Source organism: Betta splendens, chromosome 7, assembly GCF_900634795.4.
Source record: "Betta splendens chromosome 7, fBetSpl5.4, whole genome shotgun sequence".
In the NCBI taxonomy this organism is placed as follows: Eukaryota; Metazoa; Chordata; class Actinopteri; order Anabantiformes; family Osphronemidae; genus Betta; species Betta splendens.
In genome coordinates this window covers 12,383,995-12,396,851 of record NC_040887.2, presented here as the reverse complement: position 1 = coordinate 12,396,851, position 12,857 = coordinate 12,383,995, and the positions used below count along the sequence as shown (strand labels likewise).

General features: G+C 46.4%; 1 protein-coding gene and 1 long non-coding RNA gene across 4 annotated transcripts in view; one reads left to right on the top strand and one right to left on the bottom strand.

Annotated features, from left to right (window-relative positions):
• The window catches only part of LOC114858442 (vitamin D3 receptor A), a 41,275-nt gene extending 38,284 nt beyond the window's left edge, over positions 1 to 2,991 (bottom strand). The window contains exons 1-2 of one of the 3 annotated variants that reach the window (XM_029155699.2): positions 2,853 to 2,991; positions 1,827 to 1,992 (exon numbers count right to left, since the gene is read on the bottom strand). The gene's annotated coding sequence lies outside the window, so the exon portion shown is untranslated. Of the gene's footprint in view, positions 1 to 1,826; positions 1,993 to 2,175; positions 2,763 to 2,852 lie in introns of those variants that run through there. The other 2 variants (XM_029155700.3, XM_029155701.2) reach the window with 2 other exon arrangements.
• A 5,593-nt stretch (positions 2,992 to 8,584) lies between these two features.
• Positions 8,585 to 10,638, top strand: LOC129604319 (uncharacterized). Its single transcript, XR_008695122.1, has 2 exons — positions 8,585 to 8,767; positions 9,011 to 10,638. It is a non-coding gene; the product is annotated as an uncharacterized LOC129604319 (long non-coding RNA).
• The last annotated feature ends 2,219 nt before the right edge of the window (positions 10,639 to 12,857 follow it).

The following is a 12,857-nucleotide window of genomic DNA, read 5'->3' as shown; positions in this document are numbered from 1 at the left end:
TGTATGTGTGCGATTATTCCCAACATAAAACAGCAAAAATGCAATGTGTTAAACCAAGCAAACATGCAAATGGTGCAACAAGCCCTCAACGTGGAGAATCCAAGAATCCAAAGGTAAATTGACAAGTTTAGTGTCAACATGAAAAATAGCCTAAGTAAACTCTGTATTACAGACAGGGATCAGACAAATAAAAAAATTCTAAAAAAAGGTCTACGATTGAATAATGTTGCTTTAGCCACATAAACACCTCTAAGCTGCATGCAGCAATCTTTAATGCTCATACTTCGAGAAAGAAGGGCTAAAGGGCAAAACCTTTTCTTGCTGCAGTTTGGGATGGGGTTAAAGGCAGCCACGGCAGCGCCCGGGGAGCTAATGGGAAGCGTCTTACTTAAGAACACCTGGAGCCCTGGGAGGGTGGACTTTAACCTGCGACCTTCCCCTTCCCAGGCCAATGCTCTACCTACTGAGTCTAAGTAGACCAGGCCATCTGTATGTGCGATACAGATTTCATTTACTCTACTTTGTGATATGGTCAACCTCAGCTCCTGCTTACACAACGATTTAGAAAGATAAGGTTTATTTAACACCATGTGTCAAAGTTCTGTTTGAACAGTGACAATCAATAAATTAATGGATTTAAAAAGGAAACATTAATCCAGTTTATTTTGGGAAGGTGCTCCACGAGTCTGTGGAACTGTCAACACCTCCTGTGATCCAGACTCAGAACCTGCAGTGCCAGAAATCTGTACTTCCAGAATTGTTTGAGCGAGGCTCACCTTTTATCCAATCAAAACAAGTCATATCACGTAATCAAAACAATCAAATCAATTATTTCTGCCTGATTAATACGTTTAAGATAGAACTTGCAGCACTTAGCCTTTACAAATATTACCAACAGCTTATTCCTGGACTCGGCTGGTCAGGACACTGTGGATGTTTACAGCTTGGATAGTTTATGCATAAATACTGACCCAACATCATGTGTTGGGGTCCTATTAATAGCAACATTAACCTGAGGACAACTTCTTGGAAACCTCTATTCTCTCTTCCAAATTTCAGGCCGCACTGTCGCTTGAACCAGTGCCGCTGTGTAATTTCCAGTCAAATCGTGTTTGTAATGGAAATATTCCCAGTAGAAGCTAAACTTTACCAGGCAGACTTTTAAAATGGAGTATGTAATAAACATTGAAAGTGTGCATAATATGCCCTTCTAACCTGGTTGTGTGTGTGGGCCCATACGAGTCACTCAAGTTTAAATCAAGCTGCAGTTAGCTGAATAATGTGTAGCTGGGTCCATGCTGCGCCCCTCAGATCCACGCTAATCGGCCCCTTTGTCTTCCCTGCCTGCAGCGGAGGAGCTGCCTCCTCCACATCACACACTGACAACCAACAGGAAGGAAGGCATTCAACACCAGCACACGCCTCTGAAGCCACATCAGAACTCAGGCTTGCCCGCCAGACTCAGGTGGGAGTCACAAACGCACGCTGAACACAGTGAGGGGAACTGCGTCCATTGGGTCCTGATCCGAACCGAGGTGCTGCCAGTGCCCGCTGCGACGGGCGGGCGTGCAGGCAGTCGCACACAAGCATGTGGAATGCGGTGGGAAGCACCCGCCTAGAACGATAACACAACGCACACTGCAAAACGGGGGGGGGCGAGGTTGGTGCGCAGGTTCTGCCGCGGTCCCGACGGCGAGTAAACACGGCGCAGGGAGGAAAAGCTGCAGGATTGTCCCCCCCCCGCCCGTGGGCTAATAGCGGCTAGCCTCCAAGCTAGCGCGGCCGCTGGTGCCACACTTCCACGGGAGCAGCGGACGCTCGCTTACCTGATGGGGCATATCAAACTTCACTGTGCGCGCCGGCGGAGGGTGAAGGGTCCAGATGTTGGAGCCGGGTCGCCAAGTGTTCCGAGCCAGTCGAGTCGAAGGCTGCTTTTAATAATCCCCCCCCCGCGCTGGGAAACTTTTTGTGCGTCCTCGGTATGAAGCAAAACTGTCAACAGAGAGGAGAGGACGAGTGAGTCAGGAGGGGCTACGTGAGCTGGTCAGTTGGGGGACCGGAGGGGGGAGGGGGGGGCGTCCCGTTACTTTTGGTCTGGACGCGGCGTTACGCCAGACGTCATTCAGCAAATCTGGCAACTCGGGAGTTGCCGCGCTGGAGGAGGCTCAAACGCACCCGGCGGCGAGACTGCAGCCTCCACGCTAATCCTCTCGGGTCCTCTGAGACGTTCGGCGCGCACGTAGCACATGATCCGAGCCTGCGCGCGAGCCAAACTTCGCAGTCTTCGCCGCAGCTCGCGCCGCTCGCCGTCGCGCGGCTCCGGAGTGCGGGGCTTGAAGTTCGCACGCCGCCGTCGGATGGAGGAGGGGAGGGGGGGGGTCTCCTAACCGTTGAAGACGCGGCGGGGAGGTCGGCGCGCGCGACGCCACATTAGCCGAGGCGCGCGGCCATGTTCGCCTGCCACATTTCAAAAGCGAATTTTCTTTTTACGCACGAGCGTCAACGGTGGGCTCGGACACGCTAGCGAAAGCCCCAGCAGCGCCCGCCGCTCCAAAAGGGAAAATGTCCTCTAATTCCCACACGGCGTGGGTGAAATGGCCCCTCTACAATGACATTACGCGCAGGCTGACTGGATACTTTGTTCAGTTTTGTCGGCGGCGTGTCAAAAACGCTGCAGCCTGATAGAGCGCGTTAACAACAGCTGAAAAAGCCCCATGGAAGCTGCCTCTCGGCCTGCACGGCTCAGCAAAACGCAACGGGAAAGAGCACATGTCGGGGTGGGGGGATCCGCGACGCTGTCACGGCGGCCTTTAGCAACTCCCGGAGCTACGGGAAAGTACAGCATAACTTACATTAGTCCATGTGAAGAGCAGACACGCTTCGGTCCAGTTTCTCAGATCCGTATCAACATAGATGGACAGCGTTTCTCCATAATCCCGCCCACAAGATTTACTAGTCAGGCATATCTATACATACATATAATCCTCACAGTGTCCAATCACAGCCCTCCTCTCTGGAATAGTGTGCAAGCCGATTGGCGGAGACGCCTGTCAGTCCTGGGTTCAGTCTCTCCACTATATAGAGGTGTGTCGTGACGTAGCGAAAAGCCTGATAGTAAACAGTTTGACCCAAAAAGAGAAACTAAAATAAATACAAATAGAAAATGTGACAATGATGATAACCATGCTGAGGTTTATGTATGATTTATTAGACAGCATCCACAAAATTAATTTTTTTACGCAAGTGATATACAGTATTGTGATATATACAGTATGTAATATCACTGTAATAGAGGCAATTTAGCCAAACAACCTCTGTTTCCTCACTCCCTCTATCTAAAAACAACCCAGTTAGAATTTAAAGTAGCTCAGAAAAAGTTGTTATAAAGACCATAGATATGTGAAACTAAATTATTTATGATTCATCTATACATAATATATGAAAGTTCCTGCCCCCGTATATTTTCCTTTGACCTCTGCGGCCCGGGACCCGAGGGTAAACCATAGTAAACACATACTAAGAACATAAGAGGTTGTGAAAAACAATTGGTGTGTGTCCACAATGTGTATATGGAGATAAAGCGTCGTCTTGGTGGAGGAATGCAGAGGTAATGATAGAGTCCTGCGGTGGTATACTGTGTCACCCTTGGGAAGGTTTATTATAGCGCTGCAATCAACACATTACCACCTCTTTAATTAGAAGAGACTCTTCCTAAAAACATCTCTTGCCATTTCCATGGATGGACCAGAGCAGCAACAGCCTGGTGGCAGACTTATTTAGTCTCTACCAGTAAGTACAAGAAAAATACCAATAAAAATTAAATACTATTGTATTGATTTAATATATTATAGAGATACAAGTCTCTGTAGATAAATTTCATTTAGTAGTAGTGGGTTGCACATTGTTAAAGGTCGAGGATACATTAAAAAAAATCTGATCTTATGCCAGATTTACCTCAATGATGTTCTTGTTTTTTTTCTAAAATTGTTTACACATTGTGAAACTTAAGTGGTCATGCAGAAATATGTTAAAATCATCCAATGGCGAATGTGTGGTTTAACCAAGATCTATTAGGCCTTTACTCTGCCGCCTGTCTTGTGTGCATGCGCTGGAATTTAGGCCATCCCTTGTGGCTTTGTGTCTCAGAGGCGGATCGGTCTATAGTGAGGGAGGGGGGCTTTGGGTAGCCAGTCATATGGGTATGTTTGTTTGTGGGCATGCGCACACTGGACTTTAGAAAGAGAGGGACAGAGAGGGAGCACTTCATGTGGTTGTCGAGAGGTGTTTCCACTTTACAAATATAGCTTATTAGGAACAGGCCTCGTCTTCACTGGGAACCTTCATACTGCCACACGCACACACACACACACACACACACACACACACACACACACACACACACACACACACACACACACACACACACACACACACACACACACACACACACACACAGCCTGCCTCCTGCTCTGTATTCCCCTCCATCGTTTTCTTAGATCTACACACACCTTCTCTCTCACGAAACAGCTGGAAAAGCAAATAGTCGCGAGCGGGCCGAGCCCCGACCCACTGGCCCTCACGAGCGACTGGAGCTTTACCTGGATGAATACGGTTCTCACACTGGACATTATTAAGCGGCAGCAAAGGCACATGGAATGTTGCTATTGCACAAGCCTGGTCGAACGCGGCAGCAGCTGGCCGACACTCCTTGATCAGCTCGCAGTGTGTGGGGAGAAGCTGACCCTCGGGCCCCATTCGTTTTGCAGGGATCTCTGCAGCTACGGCCGCGTGCACAGTAACTCAGGCTTCTCCTCTGTACTTAGTTTTGATGCGTATGCTGCTTGGCTCTGCTTCATCCTTCAAGTCCCTAACAATGTCATCATCGGCCAACGCCAATAAACTTGACCCACATTCACAACAAACCCGCCGCATTCTTTCCAGTCAGACGTGAGGGAATTTGATAGCTGTGCAAAAATGAAACGTTGGGTCAGTAACTTAGGAAAAAAGCCCAGCTTAGTGATTAAACCCATTGTCATGTTATGAAGCGTGTCCCACTGCACATCAACACATGTATAAGAAGCTGATGGAAATACCAAATAGCAGAAAGTGGAATTGTTTTCTCATTTACAGTTTTAACTTTATAATTTAGCTAAGAACAAAAACAACTAAACAGATACACAGAGAAAATCTCTTCTCGTGATGTCATGCACATTTTTCATTGCACTTATTCAAATGGATTGGGTGAATTGAAACCAGATCCTATTTATGTCTAAATCATAACTTACTCAATGTTTTTGAGACAATGTTAGAATTCTTTTTTTCTGTATTGCTCACTAAAAAAAAGGAAAATAAAACTCTTCCTGGAAACAGTTTGTGGTTTTTTAAACAAACATCACAAAGTCATTCGTCAGTCTCTCTTGGTGCTTTATATGTTTGTTTTTTATTTAGATCAATTATTCTTAGCAGTATTTCACCACTTAAAATTAATGACACTTAGCAACTGTTTCACTTATATCTTGTTTTTGATAAACAATTTCAGATCATAAAAATAAATTTACATTACAACATTTTCCTGAAAATTTTACTTGTCTTTAATTAACATAATTGTATTATTTATTTATTACTTTAAAAGTGTTTTTTAAACATTGTATTGTTTTCAGAATTACTTTTCATCACGTCTGTATTTGTGGGTCAGTTTCACATTGTTACTTTTTGCTTCTTGGCTTGACTTTCTGTAAAGGCTCCAAATACAGATACAGTTAATAAAACATATTTTATTTGCGAAATAAATGCCCATCAGTTACAAATATATTATTTTATTTATATTATTTTGAGTTTTTGTGTGTGAGTGTACTTTACTTTGGCAGCTGGTCCAGAGCTCAAGATAACTTTACTTTTTGCTGCTTGTTTCTAAAAGAAGGAAGATTAATAGGAGAGAACACAAAAACATGGAATATATTATCAACACGTTTTTTGTCTGTGCTTCTGTGAAATTGTAGGTATGTGTTCCTGGTTGCGCCTCTGACAAATATTTAATTAAAATCATCTGAGAGGTTCATAGTGGAATTTTATTCTGGCACGTCTGCTAACAGCTTACAGACTTGTGAAACATGATAAGCATAGCGTGCCAATAAAACTGGGCATTTTCTAATTAATATGACTGTAAACATATTGACTTTTAGGATTTGGTTCTGTAACGGAAACACAGGATCGAAATCAAGCGATCCTGGCAGAGAAACCTGACTAACTCGAGAATGAGGCAGGAAAAGGGGGAGAAGCGATGTGCTCCAGACAGATGAGACAATAGACTGCAGCGTCATCATTCAGCAGCTCTGATCGATGTCAGCCTGTTGCACAACACTCAGCCCGCACCATGTTTGTCCGCTTTTGCTGCTTCATTTTTTTTTGTTCTGTTCAGTGCCCTCAGCAATAACGCAACCAAAAACAAAAAGCCACACTGGGGGTAAAAGTTACAGATTTTAGTTTTTTTTCATTTGGGAAATGAAAAATGACGATACAGCGTTTGCCACTAAGTCAGCTACATGTAGCTGTTTTCCTCCTGACCTCTCCCCTAGTGGGACTCCTCACAAGTGACAGAGGAAACCCAGCTTCAAATGAATCCCTATGTGAACACCCTGGCGAGTCCCGCCCAGAACCAGCTAATATCTGGTATTTGACTTCAATCATCTGACTCCTGCAAACGCGTGGATGTGACAAATTATCCCTTCCTCTAGCAGAGTGTCAGTGTAACATAATGCTGCCCCGGCGACGCGCCGCAGCCCCAAAAAGATCCCCACGTGACAGCAGCGCCAGCGTGTGAAGCTTCCTCACGAGGGTTCCGAGCCAGAAGGAGCTCTGCTATAATCTAAACTTCATGTATAAAAGATGCTGTTTGCCCTTTTTTTTTATAATGCAGAGCAAACAGAGCTAAGAAGCCGCTTCTGCTTCTCCTCAGCATGTCTTGGCCCTTATTTATTCATTTTTCTGTGGCATTTTCGTCCCATTTTCATTCAATTTCAGTGAACTATGAAATCATACACTTTTGTTCCATGCTGGCAATTCCCCACCACCAAGACTGTCTTTTTATGTACTGTAGCGTACCCGCAGCAGAACCCGGAGCAGCCGTGCCCGTTCCCCCCTCCACCGGCCCATCTTCCGCCTAAAAATGTTGATTGCTTTATGTTCTGCGGACACGGAGGCCGAGGTCGGCTGGCAGTGACCTCCACCGTGGGCTGTGTGGTGTCAACATTTTCCTCAGACTTCTTGTTTTTGCAGCGTTTTCAACATATTCGTCCGGTGTTGTGCAGAACTTTGAAACTGCCCGTGTTGTGTAGAATGTTTGTATGTAATGTATGCAGACTTCCTCTTTGTGTCTTATACATGTATAGATTCACAGCTCCTAATTCAAAGACGTTGGGCAATACTAAGAAATTATATCATAATTCATTTTCTAAATAAACATAAATTATTCACTGATTGCTCTCGTTGCCGCTCCCACGGATGGATGCAGGCATGAGTGCATGTTTGCCTTTCTAATTATGTATTTCAGTACGTAGCTGTGCATTGCTGCGGCCTCACTGGAAGTCGGCCGTGCTGAAGTTATTTCCTCTTTCATTCTGGTCCAATCGCAGTAAAGTGCAATTCGATTTTTATATCCCCTTCCAAGACAACAGGTGCCAATGTGGATCCGCTCACCTTCCTACATCGTCCTGCCTGATTTCCCCACGAAGGGAGGGTTTAATGAAAGACCGGCTTGTGAAGGTGTTGGTTGTCCTAAACTGAAGATTCATGCTGGCATGCGCAAATTCATAAAGTACAAGAATCAGCAAATTTCTGTTTGTGTCCTGTGAGCGTGTGTGTGTGTGTGTGTGTGTGTGTGTTTAGATCTTTCTTTTTTTTAATGAGGAAGAAAAACATAAACTGGCAACCGTGAGTGTAATGCCTCCGAGCCAGGGTTATACATAGAAAATTACACACTGCTGTGCCAAGTCCTCCTCAGTCAGGCCTGCAACACCCAGAGACAAGGAGACACAAACACTGAGACCGTCCACACAATCTGGACACGAAACGACACACAACAGGCGGATGGATGAACTCCCTCACTCCTTCAACAAAAACAATGACCACATGCAGTCGGCCGCATGCAGCCATCTGTTATGTAATGAAAAGCCAAGTTAGTTTAAATTTTTTAAACATCCAAAACCTCTGAGGTAAAAGTAGGAGAAACGATAGTGTAGAAGTTCCTCATGCAACGCAATTAGCTCCCTGACAGGCTGAGCTTCAATGTTTCATGTGTGAGGGGAAAAGGGATTTGTTGTGTGTGTGTGTGTGTGTGTGTGTGTGTGTGTGTGTGTGTGTGTGTGTGTGTGTGTGTGGAACAAACCCGGTCAACCTGTGAATAAATGCTCATCAAGGGCCTATAAATGACTCGTTTATGTAAAAACAGTAGAAGAAGACGACACTACTGCACGTGTGAATGTGTGATGCAGACTAATTGTGAGTGGATTTCTCTGAGACCAAAGAGCAAACACAAGCCGGCTGCTCAGAGCCCCCTGGACAACGCTGCCGGCCGGGTAAATGTTTGACTGCCCCTGCTACAGTGGGCGCACCGGTCGCACGCTAGCGAGCGCAGGAGACGCCACGGCCGCTCTACTGCGAGAAGCACGCACAGAATCCAACCGAAGTGAACCGTTTCAGCCCCATTCGCCCACTGTGGCCGGTGTTTACGTCCACATCCGACCCGTCCACTCGCAGCTCTGCGGCCGCAGTGAGTGTTCAATTTGAGCTGGCTGATTTTATTTATATTGCATCCAACCTCTGCGGGATTTAATTTGCAAGGCACCACTTGGCAGATGGGAAAAAACACACCAGCATTGGAGACAAACAGGAGAATCAATAACATCCTTTACATGCTGCTCATATTTACATTTTTTCTTCTGTTTTACTTCTTCGTATTAATTATTCAAATTCTTTTTTTCCTGCTGCTGTGGTTTTTCTCATCCTTCATCAGAGGCACATTTCAACGTGACTGGACCCGAGGGAGCGACGCCGTGCTGTCGCTGCCTGCATTGTTTTCATAAGGAGGGGGAGGAGGACACGTTTGCTTCACTAGTGAAAGCGCTGCTGGTACAGACGAATGATCCGCTGAAAGGCTTCACAGTAACATATGACATGCAAAGACCCCAGGATGTGGAGGTGCAGCACATTTTAGTCCGTGCTCTCTGGGACCTTTGACCTCTGAATGTTATAATAAGGCACCGTGGGCTGCTCCATTAGAGCCAGTTAGACGTCACAGTGGCTGGTGGAGGTCAATGACAGACGCTTTTATCCTCGACGGTGATCATCTGGACATAAACAGTGATAGTACCGCGTCCACCAGCGGCAGCGCCTCATGACGTCAGGGTGCTGAACCACATCCACATGTTGCGCTGTGATGTCGCGGTTTGAAGTGTTGGATTTCCTCATGCTCAGATCTAGTCAGTCAGGTCGCCCAGGTAATGCCCTGCTTTGCCCAATAGTACAGACTGTTCCAGTCGCTGTTTGTTGCGGCCAAAGGTTGCAGGAGGTCACCAACAAGAAGCTCATCTGGGTTTCAGCAGAAAAGAGGGAAATGAAGGTCTCGTGATGGTCGACGCGCTCATTCAGAGGCAGCGAACACGGACTTCTTGTAATTTGGAGCTAAAAAAAATATCTGTTTTTCTGACATTCCTCCAGGGCTTGAGTCACAACAAAGGGGCCGGACTCCTTACAAATTAGAACACGATGTCCATCTTATGCAGACACGAGCTTTGAAGTTCTAAAATTAGCCTATTAACACTGTTATTTTGTCCGAAAAGCATTTCCTTTCCGTCCGTGTGAAACAGATTAAGATTATATTTTTTTCCATTAACAGATTTTGTTTGTGGGAGTTTTCCCGAACGTCACGAGGCGTTTGATGACCCGTCAAAACCTGTAGATCATAAATCTGAGAAAAGGAGATGCCTCCTTGAGCGTCTCTCCTCGGGCTGAGTCCGTTAAAATAATCACGGACCAGAACGCGGGCACCTGAAATAAGACGCCGTGCCCATGTTTTCATGTCATAACAGGAAAAGCGCGGCTGTGGATGACAACGTCCAACCGAGCTGCATTCCTCGTAGGTCACCTAGTTTCCTGCGGCTGCCAGTCCTGGCTGGCGCAGCTCAGCGAGCCACTTACTGGAACTGAGTCTGTCAACCACACCACCTCCACCTGTGCTGCTCCTGCTACGAGGCCGCGCCTCCCCGACCAGCTCACACCATGGAAGCTTCAATTCAAACAGCCCCAAAATGCTTCGGATGCTTGACATAACTTATGGCGCACGACTTAAAAAGGATCCATCTACGGCTAATTGAATCCAGACGGGACCACTTCCTGCTTCCTTAGTGCGCGTATTAATGGTTGGAAACGAAGCCCGGTACCACTGGGCCTGTCTGGTCCTAGTCAGAACCAGCTGAGAGCATAATATTCACTGCAGCAGATTTGCTTCGTACTCGCTCATATGTTCATTGAGTCTATTCCCTCCACACACACACACACACACACACACACACACACACACACACACACACACACACACACACACACACACACACACACACACACACACACACACACACAGACTCTACTTACAGTATAAGCCTGTCTGTGGTAGTTCCCCTCAGTACAGTGTGCAGTCTGTGGGTTTGATCAGAGGCGTCCCACCTGGAGGGAGTCTACAAGCAAAAACATCGCTCCAGACTGATTTAGAGCCGCTCTCGGCTCCACAGGAATGAATGAGCGGCGCTTGAATGGTGCTCTTCTTCCAGTGAGCCTCCCACCGGCGGGCAGCGCCTGGAGTGTGAAGGCGCATAATGACCCTGTGGGATGAGAGTCTTACATGTACGTCTGTAAAAATGTCAACACACTGAATAATAAGGCGGGTGACTAATACCTTAACGTGTGTGCTTCAAATGATGTTCAGTGAAAAGTTAGTATTAACATGTGCTTCATCAGATGATGAATCCTCACAGCTGACGTTTACACAAATAACTTTTTGAATGAAGCCATAGATTGTTTGTTGTTCTTTGATATGTTTATTTAATAAATTAATATTGTTTATTTATAATATTACACAACTGCAAGTTGATCATTTGAGGTGTTCATCAGCTTCACTGGAGCCCTGAAGGTGTTGTGGTATCTGGCATCCACATGTTAACTATTCAGGCCCTCTACTGGACATTTGGAGGCTCAGACGCGACGCTGAGCTCCTCGAGCCTCCTTCCTGCTCTGCGTCTGGGAGCATTATGCTTCATCAGAGGATGTGGTCTGTCACTGTGCTGCGTGGCATGTGTCTAACACTGATCAGAATCACACTGCTGAGCCCACGCAGCGAACTGCCACGCGCTGTGTGTTCTGACACCTTTCTATCAGAACCGGCATTATTGCCTCTGGCGATCTGGGCCACAGTGGCTCCTCTGTTGGATCGGACCACATGAGCCAGCCTGCGCTGCCCGGGGCCCGAATGCTGGTTCACCACTGTTCCCTGCTTGTTCCACTTTTGATAGTTACTGACCGCTGCAGACCGGCGGCTCCGCTCTGGAGACGTAGTCGTCTCCCGTCACAGCTCACACACAACTCAAACCCTCACACACAACTGTACGCCTCCACAGCTGTGTATTCACAGGATGTCCTTCAGATGAATCTGTCTGCGAGGTGCTGCGGCTGTACGTCAAACTGTTTAACCTGAATTCAACTGATTTTTACACGAGTGTCGGTTAAAGCACCTTTCCCTGTGGTTGTTTTCACCCTCACAGTCGCTTCCAGCTGTTGTGAAGATCTGTCTGATTCTGCCGGCGAGCTCGCGAAGCGGCAGATCTGCGTCTGTTCCCGCGATCCCTCCGCCCACGCGCACCTGACCTGCCGCGGCGCTCACCTTTGCTCCACATAAGGCTGCAGACGGCCGCACATTCTGTGCTCGCTCGTTAGGTTGATCATATCTGTGCCAGCGCCTGAGTCATTGTGTTTGGACTAGGCCTGTTTGTTAACACACCTCCTCACCCAGCAAGAACAGCCCACACTTTCACATTGTGTTCTCTTGCTCGGATGAATTGCAGGCCACTTAACAGCGCTACGTTTATGAGCTGTTTAGTTGAATTAAGGGAACACCTGTGAGAGGAAACAGTCAGCAAATTAAACAGCGAGAAAAGAGGACTTGTTTGTGATAGTTGTGAGCGGTTGTTCCCCGTATCATGTGGAGGAAATCTGTGCACATAGTTCTGAAAATGCACAAACAACCAATTCATCTCATTATCTTCACATCATAACATGATTTACAACCAGACCCGTGAATTGAATATTTACAAGCTGATTTTATGTGAATTTTTATTTCCGATCTTTGCCATGATAGCAAATTTATGATCAGAAATGTTACATGATAGCTATAACTCCAGTACAATGGTTTAATTTGGACTCTATTTGGACTCCTATTTTCTTCCCAATAGTCATTTTGCAGCACAACGTTATACCTGAAAATAACACCAAGCAAATTATCTCTGTAGTCTAATCTAAAACAAGCTATGGCTAACAAACATGTTGGGTTTATGATCTACCAGAGTCAACTGTGTTTGTTTGCTCTGCATTGTGTCTGTCATCTCTGAAGAAGTCAAACAGGGCGGCCCTGGACACGGGCCGGCAGGCGTGGACACCGAGCAGCTAGATCACATGTGACAGGAACGCAGCTTTGCATGTCAGCTGGTGCGGAGGGAGAGGAAGGAATGTGAAAGACGAGGGAATACGAGACATGCGGGGCAGTAAGAAAAAGGCAGGACGGGGTTGTGGTGTGCTCATATGATGTGTTGTAA